A 20,846-nucleotide genomic window follows, 5' to 3' on the forward strand; every position below is an offset into this window, starting at 1 on the left:
TTGCTACAGTACCTTGTTTTATTTTTGTGTCTTGGAAGTTGTTTACTACTGTAGCAACCTCTCCTTATCTTAGTTTAGTGTTTTGTTGTGCCAAATAAAGTCGTTGATAGAAAAGTTCATACTAGATTTGGATTACTGCGCAGAAACAGATTTCTTTGCTGTCACGAATCTGGGCTGTTTTCTCTGTAGGTAACTCAGAAAATTATGCCAATTTACGTGAGTGATCCTCAGATATGTATGCAACTTTCATTCAATTTGAGCATTTTCATTTGAGCAAGTCTGGTGCCTCGATAAAATTCGTCAATACGAACTGTTCTGTTTTGACAGATTCTGCCTTTTATTTCGCATTGCCTCTTTTGCTATGTTGGATGAATTTCTTTGATCCATGAATGTCCAGTAGCTTTATGCAATGTCCAGAAGTGTTAAGAATGATTGTGTCACCTCTGAACATGTTAATTTTTATTGTCCACTAACCCTCTAATGAGTTGTTCTAAGTTTGGTGTGGAGGAAGTTTTCAAGGATCAAGAGAGGAGTATGATGCAATATGATCAAGGAGAGTGAAAGCTCTAAGCTTGGGGATGCCCCGGTGGTTCACCCCTGCATATTCTAAGAAGACTCAAGCTGTCTAAGCTTGGGGATGCCCAAGGCATCCCCTTCTTCATCGACAACATTATCAGGTTCCTCCCCTGAAACTATATTTTTATTCCATCACATCTTATGTGCTTTGCTTGGAGCGTCGGTTTGTTTTTGATTTTGTTTTGTTTGAATAAAATGGATCCTAGCATTCATTGTATGGGAGAGAGACACGCTCCACTGTAGCATATGGACAAGTATGTCCTTAGGCTTTACTCATAGTATTCATGGCGAAGTTTCTTCTTCATTAAATTGTTATATGGTTAGAATTGGAAAATGATACATGTAGTAATTGCTATAATGTCTTGGATAATGTGATACTTGGCAATTGTTGTGCTCATATTTAAGCTCTTGCATCATATACTTTGCACCCATTAATGAAGAAATACATAGAGCATGCTAAAATTTGGTTTGCATATTTGGTTTCTCTAAGGTCTAGATAATTTCTAGTATTGAGTTTGAACAACAAGGAAGACGGTGTAGAGTCTTATAATATTTACAATATGTCTTTTATATGAGTTTTGCTGCACCGATTCATCCTTGTGTTTGGTTCAAATAACCTTGCTAGCCTAAACCGTGTATCGAGAGGGAATACTTCTCATGCATCCAAAATACTTGAGCCAACCACTATGCCATTTGTGTCCACCATACCTACCTACTACATGGTATTTCTCCGCCATTCCAAAGTAAATTGCTTGAGTGCTACCTTTAAATTTCCATTCTTCACCTTTGCAATATATAGCTCATGGGACAAATAGCTTAAAAACTATTGTGGTATTGAATATGTACTTATGCACTTTATCTCTTATTAAGTTGCTTGTTGTGCGATAACCATGTTCACTGGGGACGCCATCAACTACTCTTTGTTGAATATCATGTGAGTTGCTATGCATGTCCGTCTTGTCTAAAGTAAGAGAGATCTACCACCTTAATGGTTGGAGCATGCATATTGTTAGAGAAGAACATTGGGCCGCTAACTAAAGCCATGATCCATGGTGGAAGTTTCAGTTTTGGACAATATCCTCAATCTCATATGAGAAAATTATTAATTGTTGTTACATGCTTATGCATAAAAGAGGAGTCCATTATCTCGTTGTCTATGTTGTCCCGGTATGGATGTCTAAGTTGAGAATAATCAATAGCGAGAAATCCAATGCGAGCTTTCTCCTTAGACCTTTGTACAGTGCGGCATGGAGGTACCCCATTGTGACACTTGGTTAAAACATGTGCATTGCGATGATCCGGTAGTCCAAGCTAATTAGGACAAGGTGCGGGCACTTTTAGTATACTATGCATGAGGCTTGCAACTTGTAAGATATAATTTACATGATACATATGCTTTATTACTACCGTTGACAAAATTGTTTCATGTTTTCAAAATAAAAGCTCTAGCACAAATATAGCAATCGATGCTTTTCCTCTATGGAGGACCATTCTTTTACTTTTATGTTGAGTCAGTTCACCTATTTCTCTCCACCTCAAGAAGCAAACACTTGTGTGAACTGTGCATTGATTCCTACATACTTGCATATTGCACTTATTATATTACTCTATGTTGACGATTATCCATGAGATATACATGTTATAAGTTGAAAGCAACCGCTGAAACTTAATCTTCCTTTGTGTTGCTTCAATGCTTTTACTATGAATTATTGCTTTATGAGTTAACTCTTATGCAAGACTTATTGATGCTTGTCTTGAAGTGCTATTCATGAAAAGTCTTTGCTATATGTTTCACTTGTTTACTCATGTCATTTACATTGATTTGATCGCTGCATTCACTACATATGCTTTACAAATAGTATGATCAAGGTTATGATGGCATGTCACTCCAGAAATTATCTTTGTTATCGTTTACCTGCTCGGGACGAGCAGAAACTAAGCTTGGGGATGCTGATACGTCTCCGACGTATCGATAATTTCTTATGTTCCATGCCACATTATTAATGATATCTACATATTTTATACACATTATATGTCATATTTATGCGTTTTCCGGAACTAACCTATTGACGAGATGCCGAAGTGCCGCTCTCGTTTTCTGCTGTTTTTGGTTTCGAAATCCTAGTAAAGAAATATTCTCGGAATCGGACGAAATCAACGCCCGTGTTCCTATTTTGCCCGGAAGCATCCGGAACACACGAGAACCGCCGGAGAGGGGGCACAGGGCCACCAAACCCTAGGCCGGCGCGGCCAGGGGGGCCCGCGCCCCCATAGTCCGGCCACCCCCGTCAGCCCTCCCGCGCCGCCTCTTCGCCTATTTAAAGCCTCCGTCGTGAAAACCCCGATACGTTCGACGAAACCCACGTGAAACCTTCCGCAGCCGCCGCCATCGTGAAGCCAAGATCCGGGGGACAGGAGTCTCCGTTCCCGCACGCCGCCGGGATGGGGAAGTGCCCCCGGAAGGCTCCTCCATCGACACCACCGCCATCTTCATCACCGCTGCTGCTCCCATGAGGAGGGAGTAGTTCTCCATCGAGGCTCGGGGCTGTAACGGTAGCTATGTGGTTCATCTCTCTCCTATGTACTTCAATACAATAATCTCATGAGCTGCTTTACATGATTGAGATTCATATGATGATGCTTGTATTTCTAGATGTCGTTATGCTAGTCAAGTGAATTTTACTTATGTGATCTCCGGATACTCCTTGTCCCACGTGTGTAAAGGTGACAGTGTGTGCACCGTGTGGGTCTCTTAGGCTATATTTCACAGAATACTTATTCACTGTTATGAATGGCATAGTGAAGTGCTTATTTATATCTCTTTATGATTGCAATGTGTTTTGTATCACAATTTATCTATGTGCTACTCTAGTGATGTTATTAAAGTAGTTTTATTCCTCCCGCACGGTGTAATGGTGACAAGTGTGTGCATCCGTGTTAGTACTTGGCGTATGCTATGATTATGATCTCTTGTAGATTATGAAGTTAACTATTGCTATGATGGTATTGATGTGATCTATTCCTCGTACATAGTGTGAAGGTGACAGTGTGCATACTATGTTAGTACTTGGTTTAGTCGAATTGATCTTTCATGCACTCTAAGGTTATTTAAATATGAACATTGAATTGTGGAGCTTGTTAACTCCGGCATTGAGGGTTCGTGTAATCCTACGCAATGTATTCATCATCCAACAAGAGTGTAGAGTATGCATTTATCTATTCTGTTATGTGATCAAAGTTGAGAGTGTCCACTAGTGAAAGTCTAATCCCTAGGCCTTGTTACTAAATACTGCTATCGCTGCTTGTTTACTGTTTTACTGCGTTACTACCGCTGCGTTACTACTCGCTTGTTTACTCGTCCCGGGCAAAGCACTTTTCCGGTGCCGTTGCCACTGCTCATATATATTCATACCACCTGTATTTCACTATCTCTTCGCCAAACTAGTGCACCTATTAGGTGTGTTGGGGACACAAGAGACTTCTTTCTTTGTGGTTGCAGGGTTGCATGAGAGGGATATCTTTGACCTCTTCCTCCCTAAGTTCGATAAACCTTGGGTGATCCACTTAAGGGAAACTTGCCGCTCGTTCTACAAACCTCTCGCTCTTGGAGGCCCAACACCGTCTACGAGGAAAAGGAGGGGGCGTAGACATCAAGCTATTTTCCGGCGCCGTTGCCGGGGAGGAAAGGTAAAAGGTACTCACACTCCGGATCTCGGCTACTAAGCTATTTCCGCCGTTGTAAGTACTCGAAGCTATTTCCTTTAGATCCTGCAAGTGCAACTTTTTGTTTCTTGTTTACACTAGTTAGGCATAATGGAAAACAACAAAAATATGAGAGATCTTTATGAACTTTATCTTGAATTAGGACATGATGTGTTTGAAGAGAGAATTAAAAAACCCATGGAACTTTATATGCATGCTAATGGAAATGTTATTAATATGAATGCTTTGAACACTATTGTTGCTAATGCTATGGAAAATTCTAAGCTTGGGGAAGCTGGTTTTGATGAGCATGATCTTTTTAGTCCCCCAAGAATTGAGGAGGAAATTTACTTTGATGATACTTTGCCTCCTATTTATGATGATTATAATGATAGTAGTCTTTTGTTACCACCTGTTATTTTATCCCTAGTGGCAACAACACATCCACAACCTTATAACTTTATGTCACTGTCCCAGATTTAATGGAGGCATGAACCCACTATCGAGCATAAATACTCCCTCTTGGAGTTACAAGTAACGACTTGTCCAGAGCCTCTACTAATAACGGAGAGCATGCAAGATCATAAACAACACATAGATGATAGATTGATAATCAACATAACATAGCATTCAATATTCATCGAATCCCAACAAACGCAACATGTAGCATTACAAATAGATGATCTTGATCATGTTAGGCAGCTCACAAGATCGACAATGATAGCACAATTAGGAGAAGACAACCATCTAGCTACTGCTATGGACCCATAGTCCAAGGGTGAACTACGCACACATCACTCCGGAGGCGACCATGGCGGTGAAGAGTCCTCCGGGAGATGATTCCCCTCTCCGGCAGGGTGCCTGAGGCGATCTCCTGAATCCCCCGAGATGGGATTGGTGGCGGTGGCGTCTCTGGAAGGTTTTCCGTATCGTGGCTCTCGGTACTGGGGTATTCGCGACGAAGACTTTAAGTAGGCGAAAGGGCGGAGTCGGAGGGCTGACAAGGGGGCTACACGCTAGGGCCGCGTGGGCCCCCCTTGGGCCGCGCCGCCCTAGTGTGGCGGCGCCTCGTCTCCCCACTTCGTTTCCCTTTCGGTCTTCTAGAAGCTTCGTGGAAAAATAGGCCCCTGGGCGTTGATTTCGTCCAATTACGAGAATATTTCCTTACTAGGATTTCTGAAACCAAAAACAGCAGAAAAACAACAACTGGCTCTTCGGCATCTTGTTAATAGGTTAGTGCCGGAAAATGCATAAATATGACATAAAGTATGTATAAAACATGTGTGTATCATCATAAAACAAGCATGGAACATAAGAAATTATCGATACGTTGGAGACGTATCAATGAACTTAATGACGCGATCTTATGCTACGCTTAAATGGGTGTGTCCATTACATCATTCATCAATGATATAACCTTGTTATTAATAACATTCAATGTTCATGATCATGAAACAATGATTATCTATTAATCAACAAGCTAGTTATACAAGAGTCTTACTAGGGACTCCTTGTTGTTTACATAACACACATGTATCAATGTTTCGGTTGATACAATTATAGCATGATATATAAACATTTATCATAAACACAAAGATATATAATAACCATTTTATTATTGCCTCTTGGGCATATCTCCAACATGACCACACTTAGGTGCCTACCTGACTTGGACCGCAAAACAGAACCACACTGTTGCCCTCCACACTTATCTCGTCGGGGCCTCCTATACACCGACCGGGTCGGTGCGGACGCGGTGCCGCACACCCCCGACCCGGCGGTTGTCTAGTGGGCCGGCCCATCAGGTAAGGTCATTTCTATTTTCCTTATTCTATTTATTTTTTCTTTTCTGTTTACATATTTTCCTTTTTTAAAAAGAAGAATTTTTTGAATCCGTTTTTAAATCTCGAAGTTTAATTTTTTGTCTTTTAATATATTTTTTTCCAAAAAATAATTTTTTAGAATATCTTTTTTTCAAAATTCGAATATTTTTTAGATTGAACATTTTTCAAAATTTGAACATTTTTTAGAATGAACATTTTTTTGAAAAATTCGTTTTTTCCCAAAATTTGAACATTTTTCAAAAATGAACATATTTTCAATTTGAATATTTTTCGATTATGAACATTTTTCGGATACGAATAATTTTTAGCTTTGAACATTTTTCGTCTTAAACACTTTTCAAATTTGAACGTTTTTCGAATTTAAACTATTTTCAAATTTGAACTTTTCGGTTTTGAACAGAAACAAAAATAAACCGAAAATAAAAGGAAACAAAAAAGAAAACCGAAAAAAGAAAAAAGAAAAAACAGAAAACGAAACAGAAAACGAAAAAAAAGAAACAAAAGGTTAAAATGGGCCAGGCCCAATACCCGACCAGGGTGTGCGGTGCCTGGTCGGTGTATAGGGTGATGCTGTCCACCGACCTGATCGGCGCGGAAACAGTTGCCGCACACCCCCTCCACCTTCTTCCGGTAGTTTGTGGGCTTGGCCCATTAAGTTTGCCGAATCGTTTTCCCTAAACGGGCCGCAGCTCAACATTAGGTAAGCCCTTTTTTCTTTTTCGTTTCTTTTTGTACATTTCTGAATTTGAATAAATTTTATATTTGAACAATTTTCAACTCTGAACGATTTTCATATTAGAACAATTTTCGAATTTGAACAAATTTCATATTTGAACAAATTTCGAATATGAATGATTTTCATATTTGAACAATTTTTGAATTTGAACAGTTTTCATATTGAACCATTTTAATAATTCTCAAATTTAAACATTTTTCGAATATAGACTTTTTTAATTTGAACAAAAGAAAAAATAAACAGAAAGAAAAAGAAAATAAAACAGAAAACAGAAAAACGAAAAAAAGAAAAAAGAGAGAAAACGAAGGCGAAATCGAAGAAAACGCTAAATGGGCCAGGCCCAATACCCGACCAGGGGTGTGCGGCAACCCGCATCGGCGCCGACCTGGTCGGTGTATAGGACTGGCCGGATTTCCCTATCTCGTCTCTCTCTCTCCCGTGCGAAGCTAGGGTTTCCCCGCGCCGCCGCCGCCGCTTCCTCACATCTACGCCCCCATACATCTTTCCAGCAGATCGACGCTGCCGGACCAGTCCACCCCGTCTCTCCGACGCCCAGTTTGGCCTCGGCCCCGGTCTCGCCGCTGTCCAGATCGCATCCGAGCAGGGCAACCTTGGCCTCCAGCTCACTGCCGACTGATTCCGCCGGATAAGCTTGGGAAACATAGCGTTCGACTGAGATGCTGCAGGAGCAGCCCGTCCAGTATGGTCCACTGGGCGATGATGGAGATGGAATAAACAGGGCATGGCCGGTGGAGAAGAGGCGCCGCAAGTGCTCCCCCCCATCATCATCCAATGCTCCTGCCGCCCAGGATAATCAAGACCCGATTTCTCCTGCGACAGACATGGAGGGCATCATCAAAGATAACCATCTGCCGCTGGACACTTCAGACCCGGAGCAACAAGAAAACGAACAAGAGATTTGGGGGCCGGATGTAGAAATCAGCCCGGAGGATGCCGCCAACTACACCAAATGTCTAGCCCCTGACATTCCTCCTATCTACAAACGCTCTAGTATGACAACTGAGGAAGAGGAAGATTTAAATTTGCGTCTTGCACGTTATCGGATCGCTTATTACAAGGTATCTATGCTACATTAAATGTCCTTTCTAATATCTGCATGTATGTGATTTCTGTAGTCCTTTATCTGGTTCGCTTTGTTTTAAGTGATTTTTTTTATCTATGTATAGAATGTTGCGGAGCCAGAGTTGGCACGTAAGCTTAAGGATCCAGAAGATTACTCTGTGGAGGAACTTCAGGAAAACCGGTACTTTTTACATTTCGATACCCATCCAAGTTTTGAGGGGTGCTTCCATCCTGTCGATACCTGGGTTGCCGAATTGAATGACTACCAACGGCTTCTCGTTTTTAATGGTGTAAGTGTTCTGTCTATGTGATTCATTCAGTTGACTAGTTTGGTTATCTCAATGCATATATTGTAGGTGGTGACTTGTAGTCTTCTGCTCCATATTCCCTGCTGTGAATAGCTCGATTCGACCATGCTCTGTATTGTTCTGATGCACTATATTTGTACTCAAAATGTTGTTATTAGAATCATCACACCAAGTATGTTTATGACAGTAAATTATTGTGCTTTTAACAAACACAGCCAATGTGATGCTGAGTTCTAGTTCATGAAAAGATGAAACTGTCAAGATTTCTGTGATTTTAGGGAGCGGTCCAGGCTATGTTGTCTGATTTGCTTACCCCCAACATTGCTCTTTTCAAATCTATTGTCAGCTGTGGGGCAACAGAATCTATGCTGGTAGTTTTATGGCTGTTGAAACTAGTTAGGTCCTGTCGTTCTCGCACTATGGGTTGACAACTTAAAGGCCGCTTAATTACATGGTAGCATTTCTAGCATGTTAATTCGCACCAGAAAGAAAACTGAATACTTCATGCACGTGTGTGCTTTCAAACAGTAAGAGTATGTGTTTATGTCTTATTTGTTCAATTTACTATTCTTTGCGTAGCTTTCAACAGAAAGCATTTTGGGGTAAATTCAAGACATGTAATGCAACCCTTATTGTTCATGCAAAACCTTAACTAAGCTGGTAGCTCAGTGAATAGATAGTGCTTCCCTATTCTCTGATTGCAAACCTTAACAAAGCACAGAACAGTTCATGTAGTGTTTGGTTATCAACCAAGTACATATTTTACTTGAAACTTGAATGTGTGGCTTAACTTCTAAAGAGTGTCCATCATTTCTGTACTCCATCCATCTAATTCTTCTCTCTTTGCTAGTCTCGTGATTGTTCTGACAGTCTATACATCTATTGGGAGGACTACCACGCATATTATCATACATATGAAGTTGATGATGCTTATGTCAAGTTTTATGGAGAACTATCGAGCAAAATCAAGGTACCCACATGGAATTTAAAACATTTCTTTTGGCTAGATTTACTTTATGCTGATAGGCTTCTATCTTGTAACAGTGGATTAAAGAGCATGTGGATCTGGATGAAAATTCTGAGAAGGTATGTATGTCCCACAGAAAATCATGAAATATAGGTATATTAGTTATATACGCATGGATGGTGCAGTACCATGATGATTAACTTCTTTGCACTTCAGTGGGAAGAGGTGGGTACTAGAGCAGGGAGGCAAGCATTGAGGATTGCATCACGCTTTGCCAATCTGAGTGCTAGTTTAGTTCGCATGGCATTCTATGTAAGATATTCTTGTGCTTTTAATTTTGTTTCTGTTCATCACTGGGGTTGTTGTCAATTTTATCCATTTGGTTCAGGAGTACATATCCGAGCTGCGTGAGGATAAGGTCGTCGAGGACTGGTCTCTTTTCTATTTTGAGGTTTGGAAGCTTAATGCTTTAAAGAAGGTTAGCCATGTACTACATCAAACCTTTCGCGTACTCAACTATTAGTGCCCTTCATTTGTAGTTGAACACATTTCTTACTATCACACTAACATTACAGGGAAGTTTGAGAGATGCCGTGAAGGAAGCATATGAAATGGACAAATTTGGTTTTGAATGTGAGAGAATGGATGCTGAAAGTAACGCAACGTCCATTTCTTTCTTTGAACAGAAGGCAAGTTGCTCTCTTAACTTTGAGTTGTTCCACAAGTTTATAGACACATCTAATGAGTTCATAATGCAATATATTGCCATTTCTATTTTTTTTTCAGTTTAAATTCCTTGCAAGTGAGGGTGGCATTACAGAGAATGTAAGCATGACATTGTACATAAAACCTGATGTATATATAACTGATATGGTGTTACTAACATTACTGTCACTTTTGTGTGATATTTTAGACAAAAGAGGGTGAAGTTTTGGATTTGTTCAGAAAAATAGTTATCAAGAAGGTAATGCATCCTCTAGCTCTGCATGAATATATGATAATAGTAACTGTAACTGTACCTTGTTTTCAGCTTAAGCCAAAGAATATGGCGATGTACGCTCAAAAGAAGCTGGAGATTGCAAAGCTGATGAAGTTGATCCCGAGGTAAAACTCCAATTACTGCAACAAAAACCTTCAGCCAAAAGAGAAGTGGTAAAATTCCATGGTGTTAATTGGATAGCCAAATACAGCAGTCAGGATGTAAGTGGCAGCGGCGCTTCGCGATCCCGCATATGCCGCCCGCGAAATTCGGCCCAAATGGCCCAAGCGGCTTACCACGAAATTTATCTGGCGTTGGTGGACAAAACCACAAAACCCACGAGTTCCAGCGGCTGAGTCTTATCCTCACGCGCAGACCACTCGCCTCCTCCGCGCCGCCGCTCGCCTCCTCAGCGCACGACCCTCCTCCTCCGCGCACCATCCACCTCTCTTCCGCGCCGCCCCCCGCCTCCTCCTCCGCGTCCGCAGATGTATATGGAGGAGCTACCTGCCCTAGGTCCTCGTCCGCAGCAGCTGATGGATATGGAGGAGCTACCTTTCCCGTGTCCTCCACCTCGACTGTGGCCGCTCCAGCAGGCCCGCGCAGCGACGGGAGCAAGTCCGTGCTCGACGGTGAGGAAACTCTCCTCTTCGCTCTCTTGTTCCCCTCCCCTCCACCATGCACGACTAAAATCGGTTCTTGTGAGCAAGCCGCCAGTAGTAGATTCATGAGTGGTTCTAGATGTACTGCAAATGACTTGGTTCAGATTTGTTTTGAGTAGAATTGTTTGCTAATCCGGGGCAATTCGATGGGTATGGAAAAGAATTGATGAAAGCTGCCTGGCATATTTTGTCATTTGTGATAGGTTTCTACTGCCTGGCATATTTTGTCATTTATGTTCTGGAACTTATGAAAGCTGCAGGTACCTAATATCCTGATGGTTGCCAGTTTGGAACATAGGTTGCTGTTATTTGTCTCTATTCAGGTTTCTGGATTGCCAATTTGTAATTTTTGCTGTAGGCTACATGTTGTTGAGCCTAGGAGAAGAAAATAATATCCATGATCGGTGCAGCAAGAATTTTGTTCAAGCTGGTCATATGTTGAAGAACAAAGTAGAAGAGAGAGGTCGTTGGTATTTTAGTTGTTAGAACTGAGCAGAAAAAAGGACTGAATAATTTACTGTTCAGCAAATTTTTAGCATCAAATTGTATCAAGTTCAGTGACTTGTATGTTTGGTAAGCTGAGTTTAGCAGCAAATTTTTAGCATCAATTTTTTCGTAAGGTTTCTATACCACTTGTTTTAGTGAAAGTTTTTCAGCTATCAGACTTGTTTTAGTGATACAGAGTTGAATTGTACGTATATTTAAGTTGCACATGCATTATACTTGTGATGGGAGTTGGATTCTATATATTCCCTCCGTCTAAAAATAGGACCTATTTTTAGATGGAGGGGAGTATTGAAAATATGCATTATTTGATCGGGTTTGCTAATTCTCAATAAAGTGAGAGTTAGCTTAGAGCTCAATAGAATCTCCCAATCGTGCCAAGATCCGTGCATCATCTTTTACCCTGGACACACAGAGTGGGAGGAAGGAGAGGGCGAGGGAACGTCCGTTGAGCTGGAGCCGGCGACAGCGAGGATGAACCTAAAGGTTTAGGGTGCGGGTGTGGGGTGCCGATGCTGGAGAAGAAAGAGGCGGGGCTTAGAGGGATGGCTGGGGCGGTGGTGGAGAAGAAGTTGCTGAGAGTTAGTTAACTGGACCCTTATTTGATCTATATAATCTGAATATAAAAAAAAGTCGTGCTAGAATTTCAAGCACTTGCTAATGAACCGATTGGTTGATTAATTAGCTCAACCATTTCTTGATTCTTTCTCTTATGAAAAAAGAATTTTGAAGCTTTGCTGATCTGTGAAGATCTTGCTAGGGAGGTATATTTACATACACGTCATTTGTGCAAGAAAGCAAGCACGTTCATTTCGTTCCAAGAGAGAAAAAAAAGGTTCAATCGATCGAGCTAGCAGCCAGACCAGCTGATGTACGTACGAGCGTGGGCAAGAGAGAAAGAAAAAGGTTCGAAAAAAGAAGAAGCTAGCAGCCAGACTAGATGGTGTACGTCCGAGCGTAGGCAACTAGGCATGCTCCGACTGTACGCTGGAGCGAGATCGAGCGAAACGTGGAAGGTAGGTAGCTTTATATCAATGTACTCAATCGGAATTGCTCCACACACGACGATTGACGTACGAACTATGTACGATGCTCTCCATAGTGCTAACTTTCCTTTAGGCCAATCACACTAATTAATCCCCAGCCCAGTGCTATGTGCCCAAGTCCGAGCCCAGGCCAAACCATGACCTAGTGCCCAGTTCCTCCAATCTACAAAAAATATATATAACATAAAATCACCACTTTAAATTGCTAATTAGCATTTCCAGCGGCCTCCCCCAAAACCTGTCCGAAAATAGCGTTAGATCGAGCGCTTGGGCGACATCGCTGCGTGTTGCCGTTTTTGGAGCGCCGCTGTTTCAAGTCGCGTCACCTAAACAAAACTTTAAGAAATTTAATTTTACCGAAAACATTCAAATTCATTCAATTTTTTATATATATTACAATGTTTTGAATGAAATTCGACCAACTTAAACATTAAATAAACTAATAGCGTTTGCGGCGGCCGGAGCAGTCGTAGCACTCGAAGAAGTTCTAGTGCCAGTCGGTGAGTCCATCTTTCACCGCACCGCTGGGATCAGCTTCGCTGTCTCGCACGTCAGGTCGCACGAGTGGCCTGCCGCCCCCGCAGATCGACATGGCGATCACGTCTTTGATGTTTCCCTCCCAAGCCTTGTGGTCGTTCAGCGACGACATGAAGGCGGCGTTCTACCCTGGTATGTCTTCGGGATCGTCGCTGCTTGCGACGAGGCACTGTTGATGGAGGAGCGTTGTCACCTCATTCTCTTCCTCCTTCACCTCTGACTTCGGGACGAGGAGAGCGGCGCGTCCACGAGTAGCCCACATCGCTGACGATGTTGTCCCACTTTGCATGATGACGATTTTCGCTTCGTCCGCCGCCCCGGCAACGTCCCCTTTGTAGCGGGGATGGCCTAGGGGCGCCGACATCACTCCTTCCTTCTCGCGGCCCGACATCACTTCCTGCCAGGCGCCGCCCGGCGCCACCCACGTTCGCGCCCTCGACCTGATGTTTCCTATGCAGTTAACCGTGTCTGTCAGTATCTGCATGCACCAAGGGATACTCATTGATCTGATGTTGAGCGCATGCTGCGCTATATTCGTTCCACTGTCACCTATAGTCTTCACCTTCGGCCGGCACCCTTTGGCATGCTCTCTGCTTCCAGTGATGCGGATTGGACTGGTAACCACCCAGATGAATATTTCCCAAGACCAGCCATCCGTCTTTTGATGTGATAACATCGGTGCTACATATCTATCTTCGAATTCGGTATTTCAATTAAGGAGGTTGCTATCTCGCTAGCTTGGTGAAATCTCGAAGCAAAAATCAACTGCTCAACCAGATGTAGCAATGGATGGCGGTACCTCCTGCTCAAGCAAAGAAAAAGGATAAGGAAAAGTAAAAAGAGAAAATAATATTTAGCGGTGGGGCCAACCAAAGTCTCAGCCCAGCCCAAACCCAAACCGAGTTTGCCACCAGTTGCCTCGCGCGAGAAGATTCATTGCCACATAGGATCGTACGAGAATCGGACAAATTTTATCGTGTGTATAGCAGGACTCCAATCTTGTTGAAGTTGAGAAAGGAAGACTTTGGAAAGTATACCCAGATAGTGGAGTCGGAACACCTGCTGAAGTACAAGTTCTGGGACGAGAAGAACTTGAGATGGAAGTTGCTGCGCGATGCACTCGGTTACATACCGCCCAATCTTGTTGAACTCAAAACCTTGCGGAGCCAGGTCAGTAACCCTGGAGTTCTTGGACAGGTAACATGCAAAGCAAAAGTCAGAGATGACGATGTTTTCGGTATTTTGGAGGTGGTCAGAGATTGTTTTACCCACCCCGCACTGTCATATATTGAGCTCCTGCTGCCAGTGCTGTTGACACAGTTCCCCACCCTTCTTTCTGATCTCCAAAGAGCTCTGTCTGAGTTGGGTTACCTGCCGAACTTGAAGTAATCCTGATAACACACACTGATGTGACCTTGTAAAACTGAGAATACTGTGGAGAACCATTAAGACCGGCCTTATGTAATCTGTGAATATCACACACAGAAGAATATGACAGAATTGAGAACACTGGAGATAGGCAATGCGGAAGAAGATACTGCAAGTTTGACAAAAGAGTGGGAATCAAACTACTGCTCGTTACCTTTAGAGATTGTGTTGTGGCACTTGATCCCTGTATTACTCCTCCTGGAGGTCCTGACTTCTTGCTCCTCCTCGGTGTGGGTTTGGCCGCTACGACATCGCCAGATTGATTTGAGGTTTTGCGCGGCCGCGGGGTTTCTTGGCTGCTGTTGGTTCATGCTTCCTACTACCCTCTCTCTCCGTTAAGTTTTGCCCTGTTTTTTCCGACCAAAGCAGCAGCAATCCCGTCGGGTTTGTGCTGCTGCTCTCTGATTTGGCTACGTTTTGTCTTTCTTCTGTCCTGTATCATCAATTCCTGAACTGATTAGCTGTGGAGAGGATATCATCAACTCCCAAAGGTAGCCTAGCTTGTTTGAGCATGGGACCTAAAAGAGTCATGTAATCCCGAAGAATGTGATAATTCCGCACAAGGAAACTACACATGTCATTCAAGTTATACTATTTTGCAAGTTATACTATTTCTGATCTCACTAATACCATTCAATATTAAGAAAGTTAGCCTTGCTAATTAGTATGATATGACCAAATTTTGACCATTGCATAAGTATGAGCAGCGGACTCGCATATGATTTCCTAGTCATAAGTTGTACTGTACTACTGTGTAAAAGACCAATGTGTATCTTCATCTTGCTTATAAAAAGCTGAACATGGCTGGCAGGAATTCCTCTCCTAGGTTAACTGCAAAGAAGAAGAAATATCACATGTTTTGGTAATCTATGTTTTAGCACAGGCAAACAAAATATCGTCTGGCTTGTGAAAAATGACAGGCTGACCTAAAATGCACAAGCCTGATTTCAAAGTCAATACTGTAGAATAAATTGAAGCATTAACTTAGATCTGCAAGCATATATTATTCAAACCACGGGTTGTAGGCCTTATGAAATATTATTCAAAGCACGGGTCTTCAGATGCACATACCTATCTTTTCACAGAAATATTTCATATGTCCCTCGTAAGGACAAAGCTGAAAACGTTGATAACATATATGAATAGATTTTTCATTACATTAAAGGATAAATTACTAAAGAAACTGAGACTGTGTATTGATTTATTGAAGAGTTGCAAATTTAATTTGTTACATGATGCAACACATTTTCATTTTAGATAAAGATGCAATAATGAAATTAGGTACACCACGTGCAGAAAATGGTTTATTCCTCACGCATGGTAAGTTTTTTTTTCTTTTGAAATCTTATGTCTTAGAAATAAGGTACCCCTCTTGCTTGTGTCTCTACTTAAAAAGCGTATAATTTTAACACATGAGATAGTGAAAACAAAAGGAATTATGCAACAATATTGTTGACCCTGATAGTGCAACAAATTTTCTATGAGCAGCAAAGACCAATATGAAGTAGGTGCGAGCATCACTCATGTCAAATCTGTTCTTTGATATTCAAGTGTCTTCAGTCAAGTGGTGATTTCAGTACATGGCACATTCCTTTCCTTCTTGTGTCATCTTCTTTATGGTGGGTTATAAAATTAACGATCTCTACTGAAGTATTGAGCTTGGCCAATATATAAAAGATAAATAATTGATAGATTCCACGATACTAAGTATTACTCCTTGTAGGGCCTCCTCCGCTCGAAATCCCGAGCGCCACCAGCTCCTGTCGTCACTCCATGGTGTGTTGCTGGCTCCCCGCCTTCACTGGTTTCCACCGCGCCGGCAATGTTCCTCTCGCACTGGAGCGACACCGAGTTGCTTCCCCATCGGCACGAGCGGTCCCTCCTTGTACCTCCTCCTCCCCCAACATCCTCGCCTTAGGTGCCGGTGTCTTCGCCTTAGATGTAGTGTTGGGGCACTCAAAAGGAACAGTTCGCTCTGCTTTTCTTCTCGGCTCCCACAAATATTCAGCAATAGTATATAGCTACATGGATGACAGTGCACAAACTAGTAACAGGCAAATTGCTAGCGTTGTGCTCTTGCCAGCCAAATCAATGAACCAACATGCTGCCAAGGTACGCGCTGTGGTGGCATCTGCACCCGTTGTTTTAAAGTTTGGCTCCACGACCATGTGCAACAAGCGAGGTTCAGAAAGTTGTAACTCATTAAATCCTATCGGTTGACAACTCTAAGAATTAGGATAAAACTGAAGTTCTTAGTGTCAGTTATTTGGTACGAATGGGCACATACTGAGCTATCATCTAATTACAATAAATCCTATCGGTTGAGAACTCCAGGAATTTTCAAGTGTCTTCAGTCAAGTGGTGATTTCAATACAAGGCCACAGCTAGTGAGCTATCCTCGAATTCAGAAATCTGGAGAATAGCACTTTGAGCGCGAAGAAACCAATGGGCATGACCGGATGGAACTTCAACATCTTGATGGCTTAACTGGGTAAGCTGACGGATCAATTTGTTATTTTGGTTAAGAACTTCTCCATTAAACAGACTATGCCAGATCTTCCCTACATATGTTGTTGCAACATATATCTGTGAAAGTCCACACTACATACATGATAATGATGATTATGTTTAGCTTTTAATATTTATTAATCAGGCATGCCGCTTAGATAATAATTAGTCATTTCTTTGTACTGTAAAGGTAGTACGATGTAAACCAACAATTACATCTAGGCAGAAGAGTACATTGAACTTCCTTTGTGATGTACATGTACGTACATGCAGAAGAGGATGCTGAACTTGACGCTGCAACTACTCAATAGAACCGAGTGAATAAAAAATGATGCAGCTTATCTTTTTTGTAAATTCAAGGTGTCAGCTTGTAAATGTGCTAATGGAAACAACTAAATCATAATATGCTAGAACCAAGAAACTGTACAAATGCAGCAAAAAAATTGGAATTATTCCTTCCTCTAATACATATTCATACAGAATTCCTTATAAACTAATGCCTAAATCTTTTCATTTATTAATTTAATACTATAACAAGTGTTTTATTCCAAGATTAAGTTATTACTGAACAAAGAAAAAAATTTCATCCACACACCAATTAGACAAATCAGACCTGGAAAATAAACTTACAAAAGCATTCCACCAGTCGTGACGATCCTGGCTGTCTTCTGTGGCCTGCATGAGCAAGCAAGGATCCACTTGAGCTGGGCGGATTTGGTGGAGTAAGTAAGAGGCCACGACAGAGGCAGCGGACCAGGACAAGAGGTCACAGAGGTCGGCGCCAGGTGGGCGTGATGAATCTGAGCAAGACCAGGGGAGGTCAGAACATGGGCCCACATGGCAGGAGCAGCCCACCAGCAGGGCAGAGTCACGGGAGCGGCTGAGCTCTGAGAATGCAGCGATCCTAACAAGATTACATGTTGTAAGTAATAAGAGACACGCACGTGACGCACGCATCAAGTGCAATCACAAAATGCACAGTAGCTCCATAAAAATCACATCCTTGCCCTGCTGCACAAACATCTTCAGCCTCCCATACACTGCTATCAACTGCTCAATGATGCCGCAGACGTAAAAATCAATGTATCACTAAGAGTTCAGGTAAAACATTATTGCAATTCAGAGCAGCTGTAGCTCGCTTCTTATAAAAGCACAGCACAAAATACCTGCAACGGAAGAACAACGCAGTGACCAGAAACAACAGGCTCAAACTGTGCAAGTATGAGACAAGTAATGTTCCCTAGAGCCACAACCAGATGCTTTCGCCTGGATGGGTTCTCCAAAAAATACAAACAGCGTTTTTTCTGAGTTAAGATTTTCTTTTTATATCAACAGGGAGGGTATCTCCGGTTCCATTAAAATGAAACCACCGAAGCAGATCCAGGCTCAAAAATAACAGGCTCGAAAAGAGAAAAATACTGGGAAGAGTAAATCTAGCTATTCTAGAAGATCGACTTAAGAAGTTATCCCACTACTCTTTTTATTACAAACTTCCCAGTAAGCCTTTTCTGAAGACGAAACTACTCAAATAACACCAGGGAGATCGCAGGCAGGGGACTCATCGACAGCAACAGCTTGTTTCAGCTTCTTCAGCAGAGCAGATCCCAAGTTTGGCGACCAGCATTATTTCTTAGTTAAGATACGGTCCATGGGTACTTTCCTTCTTCTCATGCACGCATTCACTCTTCCTTCTGGGAGTATCACCGAACTCGTACTCAACCTCTATAATTCTAGACACGTTGTAATGCTTGCTGTGAATAGTATTTTTTGCAGCATGTAGGTCAGCATCGTCTTCTCCTTTCTTGCGTTCAGCTAAAATCATATGCCTGCAGTTACATAAAAAAAGGCAATAGTATGTTAAGCAGGCAGATAAACTACAGGAGCGTATACAATAATACAATTAAATAGGAATTTCAGCCTAGTGTTTAATAATCAATATTTTTTGCATACAGCAGTACAGGAGCTGTTTTTCAAAGGAGTAGGATATACTATTTGCTATGTACTATTTCAGAATGACTAAACTAGAGAACCAACCTGAGGTTGGGTGATTACGAGGGTGGTTGTACCCATAGCCCATCAGAGTTCAAACCCCAGGTTTGACATCTATGTCTCATAAAGGCGCGGAATATTCTTTTAGTGGGAGGCAACGTTCCCGTCGATAGCGAGGCGCCTGTGGTGACTTCGTCAATTTCAAGATCCAATCCGCCGGCTCAGTCTTCCGGAAGTGCTCATACTGTGTTTCTAAAAAAAAATGACTAAACTAAGGTTATGTCAGATGGAAAAAATACGTTCATGCTCATGGGTGGGAAGCGCCCCCTACATCCAAAAAAAATCATGGTAATTCAGAAAATGTTATATGCCACAGAAAGCATACAAATGGGTCAAACATTATGTGGCATACAACATATATTTTGTTGCTCAAAACGGTACAAAGTGGCCTTGTATTTACAGATAGAACGATGAACATAGTTAGTATGCATGACATACAGCCAAATAAATAAAAACAGCAAATTTGATTTCCTTGACGCAGCTACATCCAGAACGCCACCGGGGAGAACGACGAGAGTTGCTTAGACACAGGACAAGAGGTAGTGTTCCTGTCTTTGATTCGCAGATTGCCCTCACGATCGTACCTGAGACGAAACGTGGTCATGTTGAGCACGCAGCCATCAGAGTCACCAAAAGCATCCCTGAACTCTAAACCATCGGCTGCCACGCAATCAACAAGGAAAAACCTGGAGTTGCCCATGTAGGTGAGAGTAGCCCCTCGCCCTTTAGCTAACTGATGTGGTGGGCTCCACATCTTGTGCTCCTTGGCCATCTTCCAGTTGGGCTTGTGCTGCTGCTGTTACTGTTGAGGAAGGGAACTTGGCAGGAGCAGATGTAGCCATCTCGGTGTAGCCCAACCCATGCATCTAGCTCGGCGTCAAAGTAGCCTTCAAGATTGAAAGGCAACATCCAATCCCCATGGCGCCTCCATTCACGGTTCTTGGTGTCAAAGGAGAATGTGACACCACCGCGGACACGGTTGATGTAAGCGGACACAAATATGGTGTGTCCGTCCGGGTGAAGGGCATAGGATTGGATCCTTTCATCCTTGGTGAAGGGTGCCGGAACGCTTTTCCAGGACCAGTCAGTGCTCGGGCACAAAGAGTTGACCATGTCATCCTTGGTTGCGGAAGACTTCAAAGGAGTGAGGCTACAACATGAAGTCGTAGGAAAACGCAAACAACACGTCGCTGGCCGTGAAAAAGAAGTTGACAGTATTGTGAAGTGAATCAGGTAGGGGATTTCCCATTGCCAGAGCAGCATCTTCCGTGTCGAAGACCATGGTTGCAGCATATTGGTTGCTAGTAGCTATGATGTTGCTTCCCAGTGCTGCAAAGCTCATGGCACGATTATACACAGGTGCCACTAGCCGGGCGACAGGGGGGGTGCTTAGGTCTGGGCTATCAGCGTCAAGCTTGTGGATCGTGAAGCCCCTGTGCCAGTCATCTAGAACGAGATAGAGGCTCTTGTGCTTGTTGCCGCTGCGGTGGTCATGGCAGTTGGCCTGACCATCCTCGCCCTGCCATCGTCGCTTAGACATCCTACTACAAACAGGAGACAAAAGATGGGATTTTTGTTAGATGAGCGCAATCGATCTCATCTTGTGGGCGTCCGGCGGGCGGATGAAGATATAGAGCTCATACCTCGAAACCAAATCGCGCACGGGAAGGAGACAGGCTGGGCGCGCGAGAGCGTTTGTGTAGACGGGAGCACGAGTCTGTTTCGGGGTTGGACTTTGGAGTTGGTTCCGGGGTCGGAGTAGGTTCCTAGGAGGAGAGAGGCGGCGGCGGAGAACGGAACAGAGGGGGTGGAGGCGAGGAATAGCAGGTGGAACCGGCGGGAGGCACCGGGGGCGGCGGGGCGAGACGGAGAGGCGGCGGCGGCGGGAGGTCGGGCACAATCAAAGGCCTCGTTTGG

The 20,846-nt window shown here is 42.9% G+C and overlaps 1 pseudogene; it reads right to left on the reverse strand.

Moving 5' to 3' along the window:
- Positions 1 to 19,350: 19,350 nt before the first annotated feature.
- On the reverse strand, positions 19,351 to 20,469 carry LOC124705978 (annotated as a pseudogene).
- Positions 20,470 to 20,846: the final 377 nt, after the last annotated feature.

Source organism: Lolium rigidum, chromosome 4, assembly GCF_022539505.1.
Source record: "Lolium rigidum isolate FL_2022 chromosome 4, APGP_CSIRO_Lrig_0.1, whole genome shotgun sequence".
Classification (NCBI taxonomy): domain Eukaryota; kingdom Viridiplantae; phylum Streptophyta; class Magnoliopsida; order Poales; family Poaceae; genus Lolium; species Lolium rigidum.